General features: G+C 41.3%; 1 long non-coding RNA gene across 12 annotated transcripts in view; it reads left to right on the top strand.

Moving 5' to 3' along the window:
* LOC112657565 (uncharacterized) overlaps window positions 1-20,619 on the top strand; it is a 319,254-nt gene that overhangs the window by 261,378 nt on the left and 37,257 nt on the right. For 10 of the 12 annotated variants that reach the window (XR_007408364.1, XR_007408363.1, XR_007408374.1 and 7 more), the window contains one exon: window positions 20,241-20,302. This is a non-coding gene — a long non-coding RNA (uncharacterized LOC112657565). Of the gene's footprint in view, window positions 1-244; window positions 329-20,240; window positions 20,303-20,619 lie in introns of all 12 variants that reach the window. The other 2 variants (XR_007408365.1, XR_007408369.1) reach the window with 1 other exon arrangement.

The raw sequence follows: 20,619 nt of genomic DNA, 5'->3' as shown, positions 1-20,619 counted from the left end.
TGTATGTTAGTAAATTGAACACCAATAAAAAATAAATTAAAAAAAACAAAAACAAAAACAAGAGTGTGAAAGCACAGATAGATTGCCACGGTGGGCAGATTCACTTGCGTGAAGGTATCTTGGGTCAAATTCAAAAGCACTCTCCTTTTAGGTTGTGCATACATGAGTTGTTCCTAATGTGATGCAAGTTGCCCACCCAAACAGAAGCTGAGCAACTCTTTGTCTTCCTTCTTGATGTTGGCAGGTTTCTTCTGGGTCATCTCAGATGCAGTGATTAGTCACAAAGTCATGGTCATCACTACTCCCAGGAGGCTTTGGGGGGCTATGTGTAAGTAAGAATCTTGGCTGCCCACACTGATATTTAAGAATCCCCCTGGATTTCATCTCACCCTCTCCCAAAGTTAGAAATGACATATCTAAACATCCCTAAAGTCTCATTTTCTCCATGAAATCTTTCACCATGAAAAATTCTCAATTCCAGTGACTCTAATCACTTGATGAACCCTCTTATCTTTTTTTGCTGTTTCATCTTCTGAATTCCTTATGGGGTGAGCCAACATAAAGTGCTCCTTGATGGGATGTTTGAATGGAAACAGATGCAGACTCAGGTTTGCACGCCAACACAGAAAAGTAGCATCCACACTTGTTACAATCCAATTTGAAAATTTCAGTTAATTAATTTTGGCCTAAATAACTCCAACAATGTGGAAAATTCATTATGCAGTTTATCAGAAGAGATACATATGCTACTCCTTAGGAACATTCCTTAAAATTTTCGTTTTTCTCTTAACTATTAAATCTCAGAGTAACCTTTCATATCTTTACACTAGAATGCAAGTAGAAGAACACTATGGCAGATTAGAGCTAAAGTACTTATCCGGAACAGACGTTTTTGAATCTTTATAAGACTGTGTAATTCCCAGTGGAATTAATTTTTTTCATGGTTTTGTACGAAATTAGATGAAAGCATGGTTTGAAAGTGAAGGTGATCCCTAGATCTGGAAAGTCGTGCCTAGATTTATGGCATTGAGATAGTTCTTATAAAATTTGTTTTAAATGATATGTTATTTTAATGTTATTGTAGGTGATTTAATGTTATTATAAAGGATTTAAGAGTAGGAATTCTTGTTGAGTTGTTAGATATTCCCAAATATCAGGACTCAGGTGGCTCAGTGGTTGAGCGTCTGCCTTCGACTCAGGGCAGGATCCCAGGGTTCTGGGATGGAGTCCCACTCTGGGCCCCCCATAGGGAGCCTGCTTCTCTCTCTGCCTATGTCTCTGCCACTCTCTCTCTGTGTCTCTCATGAGTAAATACATGAAATATTTTTTTTAAAAGATATTTCCAAATATCTGTACTGAGTGGTTGGATTTTTGTATAATAGGTCTGTATAAAGCAGGGAACTCTCTCTCTCTCTAACACACACACACACACACACACACAAACACACACATACACATTGCCTCAGTGTGCACATATTCACTCTGCACTTGGCCCAAACCATACAAGCAAAAGAAGCTGAAATGACACTTTCCTGAGGAGAATTATAAGTTTATAATCATTGTGAATGTGGTTTCCATGGATTTTTTTGTATTTTCTACCTTGATGAGGGAAGAAAGGAGGATGCTAGACAAATTTGAGAAAATTCAAGACAGCTTTTATAAAATTACAATCCATGAAAAAGAAAACAAAGAGTCAGTATGTTTACTATGAAGACAGTGATCACAGGTAAATCCCCATGGGGACCATGGAAACCAACCTGAGACCTGGATGGGGGGTGGGGGGAAAGGCAGCACAGAGCAGATGCTTGATAAGAAAGAAAGGGAAGTCTGGAGTAAGAAGGCATCAAAGGATAATGTAAATATATTGATTCTTTGGGGGAGAGACTCACATCCTATCAATTACAAATAAGCATGCTAAAGAAAAAGGATCAAGGATGGTGGTCTACACCTGTTATTCCCCAGATAACCTGCTTGCGAGACAGAGGCTCTCCAAATATCAAATGACTTCATTTCCATAAAAGTTATTACACTTTATTTTTAAATACTTATATCATATGATAAGGCTCAATTTTTTTCCATGAAGAAATAAATGTCTTCAAAAGTGTTCTGATGTGATTTACAAAGTCTGTGATGGGTTTCTCATTTCAGTTAAAAATGGGGGATTTCTGGAAAGTAAAAAAAAAAATGCTAGTGATAATATAGCACATATTCACACATTCTAATTACCAAATTATTCCCTTCATTGCCACTGAATAGACTGGAACTTATTTTTCCCATTGATACTGGTTTCAAATAGAAAACTTCAGGCAGTATTGCTCAACATGGGCTAATGGGCTTTTAAAACACATAATTCATGAGTACCCAGGAAGGGAACTTTGACCTCTGTGAGGAGGGATTTGCAGATGGCAATATTGTGATCGATGATATTTCATGTGCTGCGTTGTTTAAATATAATGATTATACAAGGCAAGGGTGGTCTATAGCAATGCAATAGTCTCAGCGGCAATTCATGTTCCGTAGCATATGCTATACTATCTTCCCGTCCCTACCCTCTCCCCTGATAATCATGTGTCTGGGCAAGACACACCACAGTCCCTCCTGGGACTGGACCTTGATGAGTAGTGACAGAGGGCCGAGGGGAGGCTGGGATTTAGGACTGGACAAGTGTGAGGTCAGGAGAAACGGCGGGTAAAGGACAAAGCTGATAAGCAGCCGTGACAACAGGTGACAGTGATGAGCACTCAGCTGTGCCTGTATGGGGAACAGAAGGCATCTGGCACTATTCTTTGAACGACCTCTCTGCTTTAATCTCCCTAATGGAATTTCCACATGCCTATGTGCAGCTTTCTCCCTAAATTCATGCTGTTGGAATAGCCTTGTTTGGGATTTCCTTCTCCTCCCATTTTCCTACTGCCAGATGATGATTTTCATTACCTGCCCCTAACTCACCTCTGAGATCCTGGATTGACCCTAAGGATCCCATTCCCCACCCAAGAACCTCTCATCCTATACTCAAAGCATCCCTCTTGTGCACATTTGTCTCATTTTCCTGTGCCAGGCTGGCTGAGAAGTCTGCACTTACAAAAATATTATGATAAGGCTAAGAGGTGAATCAGCTCTCAAGAAGACAATTAGATGAGTATCAAGGAGACAGAAAGGGCCAAGTCAAGGCAATTAGACAGAGAACACCCCGCACAAGTCAGGAGTTAGGTAATCTACACATTCTGAGGTTAGGAACATGATAGGAGAATATAAGCATTCTTCAGCAAACATTTATTAAACATTTACAGTGTTCCAGGCAACTTGATTATCAAGTCTGATCAGTTAATGATTGTTTATATGCTTTTTGCAAGGGCAGGAATTAATTCAGGGCATTAACAATCCAAAGCCCAACTATGCAGACAGGTAGTATAAGCATGCCTGCATGAAGAAGAAATGCTAATTAGATTAAGGGAATAGTCTAGAAGTAGCCTTAGGACTGCAATTCCTCACTTGTGACCTACAAAGCAAGGCTGGCTACATTGAGCACAGTATGGATGGACTCAGGGCTCTGTACCTTTAAAAGGTACATTCCAAGTGGTTCTAATGTGCAGCCAAATTTTGAATTACTGATTTAGCAAACCATATTGATTCATACAACAGACATTTGTTAAACATTTGCTACAAGTTTACATGCAAGGATAAATTAGAAAAGAATCCTGTTCCCAATGTACTTTATAGTCTAATAATACACAAATGTCTTTAAAGTAGGCTGAAATTTAAATGGCGTAAAATAGATATAGATAGAATTGAGAAAAGGAAGAATTTACTGATGAAGTTTCTGGGAAAGCATTAGATGGTAGAAAGAGCATTTGAGCTGGAGTTTGAAAAATGATTCACATTGAAGTTATTTTAATACAAAGACAATCCATGTGTACTTTTTTAAAAAAGATTTTATTTATTTATTTATTCATGAGAGACACACAGAGAGAGGCAGAGACACAGGCAGGGGGAGAAGCAGAAAACCTGATGGGAAACTCGATCCCAGGACTCCAGTATCACGACTTAAGCTAAAGGCAGATGCTCAACCACTGAGCCACACAGGCATCCCCCAAGCATACTTTTTAAAAAAAGATTTTTTATTATTTGGCAGGGAGAGAGAGCACAAGTTGGGGGAGTAACAAGCAGAGGAAGAGGGAGAAACAGGCTCCCTGATGAGCAGGGAGCCCAATGTGGGGCTGGATCCCAAGCCCTGGGATCATGACCTGAGCCGAAGGCAGATGCTTAACCTGAGCCACCCAGGTGCCCTAATGTGTACTTTTGCAAGTTTATATAATACATACATTCACACACAGAATAGCTCCCTGATCCACAGATAACCCACATGTATACATAGGTGTGTATTTCCAGACTCTCCCTTAATATAAATATGAGTATAGATATAAACATAGGTATAATTAAAAAGATACATACATAATTGGATATGTTTAGTTTTACGAAAACAGAACCAACTTGTATTGGGTGGTTTATGACTTAATTTTTTTTTCAGCAAACATACATGGATTTCATTCATTTACTGTGGCATCATTTTTTTTGTTGCCTGAATACTATCTTGTAGATAGATGTATGATGATTTATTCAACTAATCCTATAATGTTGGTAATTTGGGGTTGTTGTCTTTTTCTTTTCTGTTATGTTTTATGCTGAAATAAAATCCTTAAAATGAATTCATTTCCTTGATGATAAATGTCTAGAAGTGGAATTTTTAAGTCAATGCATGTGCATATTTTTAACAGATCTGTAGAAGGCTGAGCTATATCCCAGGGGTGGAATAATGTAGACAGTAGCCAAGGCATAGGAAAGTCTGGGCCACTAGGGATAGAGTATAATGGGTATGATGTTTTGCCTGAAGAACCTAGGGTAAAAGGGGATGTCCTGGTCCATTCCAGCTGCTATAACAAGAATACCAAAAGCTGAGTGACTGACAAACAACAGACTTTTATTTGTCACCTTTCTGGAGGCTGGGAGGTCCAGGATCAATGCGCCCACAGCAGATTCAGTAGCTGGTGAAAGGCCCCTCCTGGGTTCCTGGCTGGCAGCTCCCAGTGTCCTCACCTAGTGGAAGGGACAAGAGAGCTTTCTGGGGTCTCTTTCATAGGGCACTAATCCTGTTCATGAGGGCTCTACCCTCATGACCTGATCACCTCCCAAAGGCCCCATCTCCAAATATCATGTCATTGAAGGTTCAAACTTCAACACACACATTATGAGGTGGGGGGTTGGGAGGAGACACATTTAGTCCGAAGTTTATTTACTCCCCTGAGTAACAAAAGATAAAGAAGTATGGCTGAAAAGTTGGGCTAGGACCAGAATTTGTAGTCTTCAATGGTTGATCAAAGAATGTAGGCATATCAGCATTCGGTGTTCAGTGGCTTGTGTGTGTGTGTGTGTGTGTGTGTGTGTGTGTGTTCAGTGGCTTTTAATCTGAGACGATGGATAGTCTCTGCACAGTCCCTTCCCTCAGAATGGCTAAGGATTTGGGATAATTCCAGAGTTTTTGACACTATTGCTTCAATGCTTTATATTGTGGAAAAGTCTCATAAATGCTTTAGGTAAACAAGACTATCGAGCTTTCATATACTATCAATGCTTGACTAAATGGCCTCAAATAGTGGCTGCTCTCAATATGACAGTGAGGTACTCATGTCCAGGAAGTCAGCAGAAAGTGGCTGTCATTCCACTAGTCCTTCTACTTCCAGCTCAACCTCCATGGCGGGCTGACAGTGACTTACTTCAATGGAAAAAGGAACTCCCCATCATGTTCTTCTTTTCTCATGTGCCCTGAAAGAGCCTTCCAAAAATGGCAGCACAAGAAAGCTTCTTAAACCATAACAGGAAGGAAAAGGAAAATCCACGGGGATGGTTAGAGTGGCCGTTTTCATCTGGGAAGAAGTTTCATTATCCTTCTTGTAATGTCCTCTCACACTGGGAAGTCATTATTATTCTGGCATTCCTCCTGACGTTTTTATGACTTTGTTTTAATACATGGTTCATTATTTGTTTTGGAACAGCCCTCAAAACAATGCCCCCAAATGCCACTTTAGTGTCACCAATGAGATGCTTCCTCACTCATGCCCTCAATCCTTACTTCCCTACTTTGATCTTGGATGAGGGTAGAAAACTCTGTGAGAGCCCTTGAGGACCATGACGTTGACATGCCTCTTCTTTGGACGGTTAGGCAAATTATCTCTGCATAGAGATTTGTATTGTGCCCGCCCCCCACCCCCACTCTCCATAGGGGAAAAATAGGATGTTTCCCCCTCAACTTAAAAAAAAAAGACTGTTAAATTCAATTAAGTAATAACTACCAGAGGCAGAAGCAGGCCACTAAAAGGCATTTCTTTCTCTCTGAGTGCTTTTCCTTTCCAGCAGCAGAAGGGCTTCTGTGCAGCTAAGAGTCACATGTTTGATTGACTCGCTCCCAAGCTGATGTTCACACTGCTGTATTCATCTTGCTCCGATGACTGTGACATGCCACCCGGACGCGGCGAGGCTGACAGGGGATGTGAGGGAGACCAGACAGATGACAACGTCTCCGTTCTTCAGAGCCAATGCAGGATGATCTGTCACCTGATGATAGGCCACAGCCTGTCATTTATTTACTTACAGCTTTAATGTGGGTAAAATGAGCAGGAGAGGGGGGAAATGTGACAAGAGGGAAAGAGAAAGTGAGTGGTTACAGGCAAGAAAAATCTGACAGACCCTTTTCGGCATCAAAATATCAACAAGAGCTATTTCATACCTCTCAATGGGCATGCCAGCCCAGGAGCCAATTATGAGCAGCATTCTGGGCAAGAAATCAGGTTTGCAAAGCAGGAGTGGGGTTAGCCATTTAGTCCGCGGGAGTGGGGTGGGCAAACCACACGGCCTCTTGATTGTATTAAGTGCTTTGAATTTCTCGAACATTTAATTTCTGCAATATTCAGTGATCGTTTTAGCAAGCATGTTTTCTTTAGTTTTTTTTTTCATCCGTTCACATTTTACAGGATAACTTTTATGTGCTCTGGAAATCACTATCCAAGTGTCCTTTTGGCTTTTTTAAAGGCTGCTGGAAATCTGGTCTTGAAGACAAAACTTTTGAAAGCCATTGACCTGGTTGTTTTCTGAGACGTCATCCCGGTTACAGGAAAGAAATGCCTGAAAATAGGGTGGAAAACAAAAATAGATATTTGAACTATTAAGTCTGTTCTGCAGGAATTCTGCAGAAGCCTACCAAAATGGTGACTATTCATATTTTAAGAAAATATGGTGAACCAAGACATTTGTCTTCTCCTGTATCTAAATGAATAAAATATTCCTGAGTGAAACATTTAATGAACGAAGAATGTAGTGAACAGAACATGCATAAATGTTTACATTTATACAAATGTGTAAATATTGTATACAGGGACAGATCTGAGCCATGGTAACAGTTTCTGAAAGGCATCTAGAGTTTGGACATTCTTTTCTTATTTTGCAGCACCAGGTCTTATTTTGTCACATGGCACTTGGCAGGAAGGCCCCAGGAATTTCCCACACACGGATAACCTTGAGCTGAGGGTGTGAAGTGTACAAGGAGAATGTGACTAGAAGTCCACCTTCACATGCCCCAAGACCACAAAGCATTCACAGACCATCGCTAACAATGGACTTGATGAGGCCCAGGTGTGGGGTCCAGCATTGTGTCCATAAAATCCACCCTGCAAAAATAGCAAGGACCTGACATATTTCCTAGGGAACATCGCCTCTGGAAAATCATAACTGTAACCCAGAGGAGTCAGAGCCTAACAACCCAAGACTGAGTGTTCTGGCTCTTTGCATGTTTTTCCAAATGCCTCTCTCGACATGTCTAGGTTTGCTGTGCATTCTCTGTAGATTAAAGAAATTATCCCCCTTTTAGGTTCTCAAGATTTGTAGCATCAAGGCAACCACTCAGCAGGCAGCCCGAGATAGAAAAAGTTTACACCTTCGCTCAGTGAAGGCAAAAATCTCTAAGGAAGCTAGGCGAATAAATGTGACTTTCCAGAGTGTGGAATATTGAATTTTTTATAGCATGTGTCTGCTTTGGGAGAGGGAATAGTTTCTGTGGATGCTGAGAAGTTTGTTGGAGAAGATTAGACACCATTCACTCTGTGGATCCATTAGCACATCTTCCCTAAATGTCTCCTCTACTCTTAGACATTCGTGCGCTTTGCCATTTCAGGCTCTAAGCTGTGATCAGAAAAGAGGAGGTTTTGCCACGGTTCCATGTGGGGGCCCCTTACTGAATTTAGCAATCTGAGGTGCACTGGATCTGTCACTTCTCCTAGATCTGTTGCCCAAGGAAGGGAGATACTACCGTGGACCCTGATGATCCAAGGGTCCTCTGAAATACATGACTCTCAGCCAGCACTTTCTGTGCTGTTTCTGGAGCTGGTGGTGTGCTCAATTCCTGGCATGTATAATTTGGCCTATTCTGGCAAATTAGCCAAGTAGTGAAGTAGAGTCAGTTGAACTCGGAGCTGTTTGATATTTTCAATGCACCTTTGGAGGTTTCATTTTGTATTGGCCAAGACGCCTCATTTTTTTCTCCTGAAGAATTTCAGGAGGGAAGAGAATTTTGTCCCCTTTCCTGTATTTGGCAGCATGTCTCTAATGCTTAAAAGGGCCAAATTACCTGTCCTTGTTTTCTTGCCTTGGCAGCAGAATGTGATGAATCCTATAACCTCGCTCAGGACTTAGCTGGATACTGTTTGCGTTGGATTTATGTGGACACAGGTGGTGCCCTAAGGGCCCAGGCCTTTATGGGGAACACCTGTGTCCATTTCTTTTGCCTGCATTATTGCTGGGTATGACATTTGTGAGGTGGGGCCTTAAGTTGTATTTGCAAGATCAGCGAGGTGAAGAGTGTTAAACATTATGATTTTATTACAGCTAAGCTTTATTGTTCTTCTCAAGAGCCCCTCATGGTTCTGTAGCCTTTTTGTGTCTCTAGATGTTAAAATAATGGTGACATGGGAGGAATCGGAACCAGAGGGAAGAAGATCCAGAAGATGTCTGGAGCTGACCCCTACCTAAAAAATCTCCATGCCAACACCCCTATATGCTAGTAAATGTTTTCTAATTTACGAAATATTTCAGTCTCTAGATTACACACTACAGGGTAACCTATAAGCATTTTAATAAGATAAGAGTTATGTGAAAAAATTATTTTTTGTTTGTTCTTCCATCGAATACTCAGGACCTCCCTGTGCTATGTGGAGCCCTCTGTAAATTCCTTGAACCATCGCCCTGATCTCAATCCCTCTAATATGTAAATGGATTGTTTTTCGGTTTTTGTTTTAATTTATATCCTCTTTCCTTTTATAAACTGAAAACCGTGCTTTCCCATTTCCTGTCTTTCACATTCTTTTTGCGGCAAAGGTGAAAAGTGAAAGTAATTTCCATCCATTGAGACCTCTTCCCCTGAGACCATAAGCTATATCCAAATGTTCAATGTATAATTTTTATCAGTAACATTTTTATTCTTCTCCCAGCTAGGTTGCTGGTTTCTTTTTTTTTTTTTTTTAAGATTTTATTTATTTATTCATGAGAGACACAGGGAGGGAGAGAGAGAGAGGCAGAGAGGCAGAGACACAGGCAGAGGGAGAAGCAGGCTCCATGCAGGGAGCCCGATGTGGGACTCAACCCCGGGTCTCCAGGATTATGACCTGGGCTGAAGGCAGCACTAAACAGCTGAGACACCTGGGCTGCCCAGGTTGCTGGTTCCTTCCAGCATCAGTTTATTTTCATGAAAAGCTCTGAACACAAAATTATATCATGTAATAATAGATGAGAAGCTAGACCAAGTCATATATTTGTAAGTGAATATTGTTTCCCTATAAAACCTGTGAACAGGGATAATATTTAAGATATTTATTCTATCTAATAGCCAAGCACTGATTAGTGAGTGTAGGTTGACTATAAACAACTGGCACAGCCTGACCAATGCCATCCCCCGAAGCTCCCCCATACATCTCAAGGTGGGAATGCAGGAAAGGTGGTCTCCTTGGTGACATAGGAGGCAGGAAGGCACATTGCTCTCCATATTAGTTTCCTAGAGCTGCTATAACAAATAACCACAAATCAGGTGGTTTAAAACAAAAAACATTTATCTTTTGCCGTTATGGAGGTTAGAAGTCCAAAATCAAGGTGTCATTGGGGCCATGCTCCCTCTGAAGCCCCTAGGGAAGGATCCTTGTGTCTTCCAGGTTCTGGTGGTTCCTGGCATCCCAGGCTTGTGCCATATCACTCCAGTCTCCATCTCTACCCTCACATGATCCTCTCTCCTGTGTGTCCCTGTGTCTTCTCTTCTCCTTCAAAAGACACCAGTCATTGGTTCTGAGAACATCCACAATGATGATTTCATCTCAAGATCTATACTCTGCAAAGATCCTATTTCCGAATAAGGAAATATTCTGAGATCCTGAGTGGACATAATTCAACCCACTACACTCTCACTCACTTTCACTGCTTCTTGGATGATATAAATGGCAGAGGATTTTCAGATGGCAGGTAAATCTTTTCAGTGATTTTCTCCCTGAGCAGCATGGTGGGAGATGTGTTCATTTTTTAGTTTTGTATTGACTCATCTATCAACTTAGTGGTTTCTCCATTTAATAAAGGTGAATGCAGAGTTTTGAAACACTTTCCACAGTGCTTAGAATTTAAAAAGGGTAATTCTCTGATAAATGCTCAGAATTATTTTCCTATTTATCTTTCTCACTGGGTCCTCTCAGCAGCCGAGTCAAGGAGGTGGAGTGGATCTGAGTCCTGGCTTCAGCGAGCAGGATGCCGAGGTCCAGAAGGGCTGATTTTTGCCAATATTCCCTCCATTAACAACTGACAGAACAGGGCTGGGGGTTCTCTGTCTAGATTATATTTTCTCCCATTACTTCAAGAAACAGCCTGATTTTCACAATTTTTTCTTGTCACAGTCCTCAGGGAAACCCCTTCCTTCATTTCCATATACAGATTTTCATTTGATTTAGAGATTTAAAGATGTAGTGATAGCTTAGCCATTATGGCTTTGCAGACAGCCTGAACTGCGTTGCGTCCAGGTTTTGCCAGCTTTGTAACACTGGGTGTGTTATGTAACCTTTCTGAACCTCAGTTCTCTCATCTAAATGGAGGGAATAATAATGATCTCGTAGGGAGATAATGAGGAAAATTAATTTAATACATTTAAAGCATCTAGCAAAGTGTCTCGAAAATAGACGTATATTTTCTTATAGCCCAGAAGAAAGAGCAGATAGTGTGAGGAATCCATGTGTGTGTTGGGTCTGCAGAACCAGCTGCATGATCTTGGGCAAATATCAGACATTAGTTCTCATTTTCACCGTGTATGAAATGATGGGAGTCTCCACATACATTCAGTTCCATGATTGATGACAGAAGACTGGGAGAAAACTGCAAACTGAAGAGTCTCTAGTTTCTCTCGTTTACTGAGGGCAATTCACACTTCATGTGGAACTTCAAGTTCCATTTATGAAACTTCTAAATACAGCATGAGGAGCAGAGAATTGCTATAAGAGGCCTAGAGGATTGTTGGTGTTGCTTCCATGTGTTGGATAAAGAAGTGACAAATGAAGCATGTCTTGTACAATTGACCCTTGACCAAGTTGAGGGTTAGTGGCACTGACCTCCCCGGCCCCTGGACAGTCAAGGATCCACTTACAATTTTTGACTCTTCAAAAACTTAACTACAAATAGCCTACTGTTGACAGGAAGCCTTACCTAGAACATAAACAGTCAATGAACACATATTTTTTATGTCATATGTATTACATACTGTATTCTTTTTTTTAAAATTTTTATTTATTTATTTATGATAGTCACAGAGAGAGAGACAGAGACAGAGACACAGGCAGAGGGAGAAGCAGGATCCATGCACCGGGAGCCCGATGTGGGATTCGATCCCGGGTCTCCAGGATCACGCCCTGGGCCAAAGGCAGGCGCTAAATCGCTGCGCCACCCAGGGATCCCCTACATACTGTATTCTTACGATAAAGCCAGCTAGAAATAAGGAAATGTTATTCAGAAATTCATAAGGAGGAAAAAATACACTTATAGTGCTGGGCTGTAAAAAAAACCCACATATAAGTGGACCTGCATAGTTCAAACCTGTGTCATTCAATGGCCAGCTGTCTATGTAAGGTTGAATAGGGACCATCCTTTTTAAAAAAAAAATTACCATAGCAGCATCTGCGTGGCTCAGTGGTTGAGCGTCTACCTTTGGCTCAGGGCGTGATCCCAGGGTCCTGGGATCGAGTCCCACATCGGGCTCCCTGCAGGGAGTCTGCTTCTCTCTCTGTCTATGTCTCTGCCTCTCTCTCTGTCTCTCACAAATAAATAAATAAATAAAATCTTTTAAAAAAGATTTACTTTTACTTTCCATTCTTGCAAAAGATAATTGAGCAAGACTGCCATTCCTTGGAGCAGTTTGAAGGCAACATGGGAATTTAAAATGTCAGTGTTTCCAAAGGAATTGAGAGGCATAGGATGATGTGAGGGTCCAAACAAATAAAAATAGCTGTTTAGGATTCCATCTACTAAAAATGTGTGTCTTGCTTTAAAGTATTTTTTTTTCCACAGCAGTTCCACACAGGCAGAGCAGAGTTTGAAACTTCTTAACTACCAGTTTCCATGACCTCAAAGCCAAAATTTTCTGGTTGCCTCCCTCCTACCCGCATGTTGCTCCTTGGATAAGCATCCCAAGGAAGCAAAGGAACCAAGGGCAGATAGAGACATCAGGCCTTTCTTGTTCAGATGAATGCATTACATTCTTTTGTCCAGAAATGTAGACATTTGTGAGAAAAAAATCTACTGGGGGATAGCCCTGTCCACCACTGCGATCCTTCATGTAGTTGGCAGATGACGATCTTCTAGGCCTTTTGCAAAAACAGAACAAAACAAAACAAAACAACCCGAACACTTAAAGTAACATTCACACGGAGTCGTTCTAATTCCTGGTACCACCGGGATCTTTTTTTGTTCTATTCTGGGTCTCTTAAGGGTTTGGGGCCAGTTTCTAGAGGTCTTTCTTGTTGGGACACATTTTGTCTTATGTTTGGCATTTTTTTTCTTTTAAAAATTCAAACCAGAGCGACGTGGACCCTTTCCTGGAATTTGTTCTATCAAAAATTAGAGCACGGTATAGCATCTTTTGTTAGGAAAGCACTCTTGCTTCTTACTTAACCCAGAATAGACAGGAAGCAATGCACGAGCATGCTTTAGTAGCTTGCTTTAGTGTCAGCATTCTTGCTATCTTGATGATTCCCTTCAGTTGCAGCACCTGCTGGTGACGTTCCGTGTGACAGCTCCAGGCTCCTGGGAGAACAAGGAATAGATGCAGTCTCTACCTTCAACCAGGTTACCATCTATGGACAGGGTCTTATAGACAAAGTATCTACTGAGAGGCAAGAAGCTTCTGTTCCAACTCAGAGTTTTATCCCAGATTGATGAAAGACAAGGCCATAAAACTCCATCCTCTTTGTTTTCTTTGTTCACAAAATAAGTCAATGTGATTAGGCCAGGAAATGACTTCTGCTCAATTATCCTATATTGGTTGAGTGATAAAGTCTAATGTTGGTGTCCTCGTAGTTCAGTTTGATTTTTCTGGGGTGGTGATATTCGGTGTCCCTTAAGGGAACTGGAAAGGAGAAAGACAGGCAGGAATGAAGGCGAAGAACGAGAATTAAAATCTGAGCACCATACTCAACTTTTCTGTATTTTTCTAGTCCAGGGAGTAGAAAGAATGAACCAAGTCAGCATGAACTCCCAGTTTCTCAAAGCAGGCTCTTTGAATGCTCTGCCTTTGAAAGTTCAATCAAGAAAATCTCTTCTCTGCCTTCCCATCTTCACTGTGATTAGATTCAGTAACTGCGGTGGGTGAAATGTTGCTCTCCAGGCTTCGATCTAGAAACAGATGCCCTTTTGCAAGCTCCTCCACCATGAATTTACATGTTCACAAAGTGGAAACGGTGTCTTAAAGGCAGGAATCCTCTTTGATACTTGTTCACTGTCGGGCAGTGAGTAAAGAAGCATCCATACAAGGACGGCATCTCAGTGGCGGCATTCCCACAAGACATACTGTGACTTCACAGTGGTTCACAGGGTGTTTCAAAAGCCTTGGCTTACTTTGAGGCTGTTATTAACTTCAGAAGTTAAATCTATTGCTTTATCATAATCTTTTGAAACAGTAATCATTTATGTTCCTTTTATAAGTACGTAATCTTGTGAATCTGGTATCATTTTTAATTTTTTCCTCAGTCTGTACCATTTCCACAAAAGAGACTGGAAAGAAATTAAAATTTAAAAAAAATCTAAAAATTCCCCAAACTGCCTATGTGTAAAGGTAACCATAACTATTACGAAGAGTGTACTTTGTCAGTTTGTAGCATTTTTGCTTCTGAAGTCATTAAAGCTTGAAATTGCACCCAGACTTCTGGGAGAGCCTGTGACAGGTAGTGGATCATTTTGGAACTCAGAGTGTCACTAGTTTTTAAAATATTGGAATCAAAATTTATTTATGTTTATGATTTTATTTATATACTCATGAGAGGCACAGAGAGAGGCCAAGATACAGGCAGAGGGAGAAGCAGACTCCCTATAGGGATCCCAACACGAGACTCAATCCCACGATCCTGGGATCACGTCCTGAATCGAAGGCAGATGTTCAACCACTGAGCCACCCAAGTACCCTAGAATCAAAATTAAAAAAAAAAAAAAGAATAGAAAATATGCAATTTCAATACAATGACTACAACTTTTGAGTTCAAAACTGAATAAAATTGGCATCAGAAGACTTCTATGGCTGCTCAAAAATCAGTTGACTTGCTCACACAGATTCTGTAATTAAGAAGTACAACCAGCAATATGTTTTGAAATTCAGAGTGAGGCCATAGACCTCTATCAGTTCTGGAGGTTAGTTGGAGCTCCTCTTAGAGAGGAGGGGTGGTGAGGGATGTAGGGGTATGGGGGGGATCAGAGTGCTCCATCACTTTGTGAAGCACCCCTAAGGAACCACACCCCGGAGTTCTCTTGATGTAGCTTCTACTCAGAATACAATGTAGACTTAGTCACTGCTAAGTTTTCATTTTAGGCATAATGGATATAAAATATGAGACGATACGAGCAAGTCTTCCATTTCCTTCTAGAAATGAAGGAGTTACATTCTCCCATCCTGTCTGACATTTGGTTTACAGAGGGCAGTGAACTGCTCAGGAGGGAGGCATCTGGCTAAGAGCGGCACTGTGTGTCTATAGAATAGACTAAAGTGTGTTCCTAATCTATTTGCTTTGAGAACAAACATTTTCCCTGAAGTTAAGTCTGTGTGGCTAGAGGTGCAGTGTGGGCATGGGAAGTGGGGCACCATGACTGGCCATGTCCATCAGAAACCCTGCCCTTTAAGGAAGCCTGGCGTTCTGGCGGGCCAGTCACTCTTTAGCCCGTCCTTGTGTCCTCCCTTCACCCTACGTGGGAATTATTATGACTCATTCCCTCCTGTGCTCCTCACCCCCTTTGTGGTAATTCACAGACTCACTGCATACCCAGACTCGCTGCCTTGCCCAGTTCTGAACTTTGGTTCAGTTGGGTGCTGGGTGCATCTTTGCCAACACAACCCCGATTGAGCTGGTACAAAAAATGCAATGATTTTGTAATGTGTAATGCCCTTGGTTCTTTGGTACATTTTAGTTAAGGTTGTGCACTATAAACGAGCTGGCTGTCAGAGTTTACTGGCCTTGACACAACTGATGGAAACAGATCCAAACGTTGAGACACCACTTACAGAACTAATTATGCTGCCCTTTGAGCTGTACTTTACCTTTCACGGTTTACAGTGAAACAGTAGTCCCTTTTAATGATCAAGGCTTCATATGACTTGTTGTAAAAGCAATTATTTGAGGTGACAGCAACTCTGATTTCAGCTTCATCTAAGGGTGTCCTTTCTTTCTTTTTCTTTTTTTAAAGATTGTGTTTATTTATTCATGAGAGACACAGCGTGAGAGGCAGAGACATAGGCAGAGGGAGAAGCAGGTTCCCTCTGGGGAGCCTGATGTGGGACTGGATCCCAAGAACCTGGGATCATGCCCGTGGCCGAAGACAGATAGATGCTCAACCACTGGGCCACCCAGATATCCCTAAGGGTGTTCTTTCTAAAAATTCAAATTATCCAATGTTGGAATGGAGCTTTCTGGTAGGTAGTAAGCACCCCATCCCTGGAAGTGTTCAAGCACAGACTACATGGCCACGTGTCACAAACTCTCTAGAGGCTCTTCCCAATCTCAAGGTCTCTGTACCAAGTCTCAGACTAACAAGATTGCAGTGATTCTGATTACGGAGGCTCACCATTCACTTCCAGCTTTAATTCGTTTGGTCAACTCTCTCTCTTTCCATGATTTACTTGGGCATTTGCCAAGCAACAGCATTCTTGATGTGGTTCTGCCCTTTTTATTTTATGGTGACAGTGACTCAGAAATAGGCGACGGCCAGAAGTAGGGAAAGCAGGGAGGTGCTGAGGCTCAGTCCTCAGCCACGCAGCCCAGCTCTGGTGCAGCGGGCGGTTTGACATGAGTGAGGTCCCTCAATCCAAAACCTTAGACTGCTTATCTGACAGTTTTAAAGCATAACCAGTACCTACCTCCCCGGGCTGCTGAAAAGGTGAAGAAAACAGCTATGGAGGATTTACTGCAAGGCACTTCTAGTGAAGACAATTATGAAGATTCAGTATTTGTTGGCCGTGGAGGTTTTGATTACTCACCTGGGTTGTCTGTTTTCAATTAGTCAACAGATCTGTCACTCGTCTGCCACAGATGGATGATGGATTTGATTTTGAGACTTTTGCTAATTATTAGCATTAAAAAAAAGATGAGTAAGTATAATCATCATTGCGATTTCCATCCTTTTACCTAGTGTACTTCCATTTCTGTAATTCTCTTAATGAAGTTATTTTTAAGAATGGCTTTATTTATTTATTTTAAGGTTTTATGTATTTATTCATGAGAGACAAAGAGAGAGAAGCAGAGACACAGGCAGAGGGAGAAGCAGGCTCCCCAAGGGGAGCCCAATGAGGGACTCGATCCCAGGACCCCGGGATCATGACCTGAGCCAAAGGCAGACATCCCATGTCTTTAAATAAAGTTTGAATTTGCCACTTTTTAAGAGGATAGCCAGTTTAAAGGTCTTTAAACAGCTCCTAATTTCAGTGTGCCTCCCCTAAATTCCAATTTTAAAAGCCTGTGTTCCCTACAGCCTCCCATTCTTACCATTGTCATTGGGAAGCTTGTTCTATTTATCTGTCCAAGAATGTTTGGACTTAAACATTTTTCAGATTTTTGTTTTGTTTACAGAGCGCTGATTCACACAAAAGTGGTAGCTGCCGTCTAACATATGAATTATGCTTGCGCGTGCGGCTCTCCTTTCCCATTGAGACAGAAACGATCCCAGGGAGCGAAGAGCAAAGATAAGCTGAGAATAGAGTTGCGATCTTAGTTTGTGCAGGTGCTGTTTTGTTAACGTCCTGGTGCACGGGCATTGTATTTTTTTGCACACACAGTAATAGTCAATTTTTTTTTTTTAAGAACATGCATTGCAGTGTTCAGCTCATTACAAGTCATGACAAAGCCCTATTGGAACCAAAGAGAGGACTTACGCTCTTTATATACTAAGAAGCTGTTCCCATTGTAACTCAAAGAATTTTAGTTCAGGAAATATCAACTGGCAATTTGCTTTGTGGGTTGTTTACAGACCAGCCACTTTTGCCTTACATTTCTTATGTGCAGTACTGAGACAGTCTCACCCTTTGAGATTAGTCTCCTCAAATGTGTTTTAAAGATAAAAATCACACTAGGCCCCAACTGGATCTTTATGTCACGAAACTACCCCTTATTCCTCTCTCCCTCTCTTCCTCCAATTCAGAGCTAAAACAAACCACTTCATAAGAACCTCATAAATTTTTCCCTCTGTGCACTTCAGTTAAAAGACCCTCCTGTGCTGTGCATTCCGCTCTGTGGGGACCCTGTGTCACAATCCGCTTGTTGGGAGATTAAAGTGGAACATTCGCAGCTCACAGATAGCCTGATGTGTCCCTGTAATGCATCTAGCGGGCCTTCTGAGTGCACTCACTTTCAAAAGGCTAAGGGGAAAGGGACATTTTATCACAATACATAATACATTCAAATTTCGATACAGTTTGTAGAATCAAAAGTAATTATACCTTCCACAGATAAATGGGTTGGGAGCTTTCTCTGAGGCCGCCTCCACATTAGAAACTGTTAAGCTCTCTTTTTTGGCATGGAGTAATTCAGTCTCTTCTTCCAATCAGAAAATTTCTAACTTGATTTGTCAATAGTGAATATGATTTCTTGATCTTTTAAAACATTACAGTTGACAAAACATGAGAGACACCTGACTCTGGGAAAAGAACAAGGGGTAGTGGTAGGGGAGGTGGGCGGGGGGTTGGGGTGACTGGGTGATGGGCATTGAGGGGGGGCACTTGGCGGATGAGCACTGGGTGTTATGCTATATGGTGGCAAATTGAACTCCAATAAAAAGAAATTTAAAAACAAAACAAACATTACAGCATATGCAGTTCTTTTCTGGGCTCCTCTGTCTTCTCCCCTATTTTGGAGCTCAGTCTTGTCCTCAGCTAAGCTGCTTTGTACCTATTCACTTTGAGCGACAGCTTAGTTTTCTCTCATTATCATTCTTCAATAACAATTCACATCCTTTACCAAGTAATCTTCGCCAAGAATCCACAAAATGGTGGCGTAGGTATCAAGGGCAGGAGAAACTTTAAGAAATCACCTGCATTTAGTGGTGGCCCCTACTTTTTATAGAATAGGAATCTGAAATTCATCCAAGAGCACACATTTGCAATGTGCTATATTTTATCTAGTCTCTGACACCAAAGATTTATAAAATATACCATTGCTTCATGGAACCATAAGACCGAAAAAGAAACATTGCTGATTTAAATTATGAATTCACTTTGCCAGTGAAACACATCCGGATCTCAGAGAGATTGCAAGTGTCAGACTACTGCATGAACACAAACATATCTCTCATTTGTGGAATGTATAATTTGTACTCTTGTTTTTCATAAATAGAACAAATATTGTGGGGAATAGGCACATGTCTCCTTCTAAAGAGAAATCAAGATAGCTCTTGAGGTTGGGGAGAGGGCAGCCCCCAGAAGAGGAAAGGGAAGATGGGAGTACCAAGATTTAAAACATTCTTTGGCTAGAGGCTGTCCTAAAATTAGAAACTGAGGGGGGCACTTAGCGGGATGAGCACTGGGTGATATGCTATATGTTGGCAAATTGAACTCCAATAAAAAAAATAAATTTAAAAAAAAAAGAAACCTATTACTTATGCCCCTGTGAGGCACAAGTTTCCAATATCCTCATCTGATTACAGATATTTCTTTCTCTGCAGCTTGTGGTTCTTTTTTTCTTATTTTTTTCTTTCTTCCTCTCCTCCTCCTTCTACTTCTTCTATTTTGCAAGGCACTACCTAAATGATAGCCATTGTGCGAAGCTCCTAAGCCTTTAAGACAGCCACACGGGTGGCTGCTCCCGTGTTCCCCACTGCTGATAGCTATGCCCTTACCACCTGGGAGAGGAGTGCGTCTGGGAGCTGTCTTTTCTGCCCCCTCAGGGCTTGATTTGATTGTCTCTAGCAAACCAGAGCCACCTCTGGGGCTCCGGAGAGTGATGCTAGCTTCTTCTCAGGGAATAGCTGGATCCTTGGCCTAAGAACGACAGATACTTATTAGAAATAAACAGGATGAGAACCTCAAAACTAATGATATGGCTGCTTTAAAAAAAAGTTATTTATTTATTTGACAGAAGGAGAGAAAGCATAAGCGGGGGGAGCAGGCAGGCAGAGGGAGACCTCAGAGGGTCTCTGCTGAGCAGAGAGCCCGATGTGGGACTCAATCCCAGAGCCCTGAGATCATGACAGGAGCCAAAGGCAGATGCTTAACCAACTGAGCCACCCAGGTGTCCTTGGCTTTGTTTTGAAGTATGTACCCAATGGCAAAGTCTGAGTGTAAAATAAAAACAATGTGATCATTTGCACTTGATACTTCCTCCCTAGACCATGTGTTGTCTGTAGGTACAGCCTTTGAGGAGATCTGGTGTTTGTCTTTCAGGTGCTATTTGATTACTAACTTGCTTTAAAATTTTTCTTTCCTTATATAGATGATGACTTTTGCCGGAGATGAAATGTAATGTTCCAGTCTCCAATGAAAAGGAAAGATGCGGTATGTGTGTCAACACAAGTCTCAGAAATCACCAGCATTTAGTTAACATCTTGCTTTTGTTACTCAATATTTTTCATTCTATTCAAAATACCACAAAATTAAGATAATAGATTCACGAAACTGATTCAGAGATATTAATTACTTCTTAGCTTGTTTCCAGACTTATTACAATTCATTACTTTCTCCTGATGTGGTTAATGTTGTCATACTTTGGAGCTGGTATGCTGTGCCATTATCAATTTTTATAAAGCTCCACTTACACGATTATATCACTTTGATTTTTAAAATGTCTTCATTTATTTCCTGGAAGTTATTGA

Source organism: Canis lupus, chromosome 35, assembly GCF_003254725.2.
Source record: "Canis lupus dingo isolate Sandy chromosome 35, ASM325472v2, whole genome shotgun sequence".
Classification (NCBI taxonomy): Eukaryota; Metazoa; Chordata; class Mammalia; order Carnivora; family Canidae; genus Canis; species Canis lupus.
This window is presented reverse-complemented; position numbering and strand designations above follow the sequence as displayed.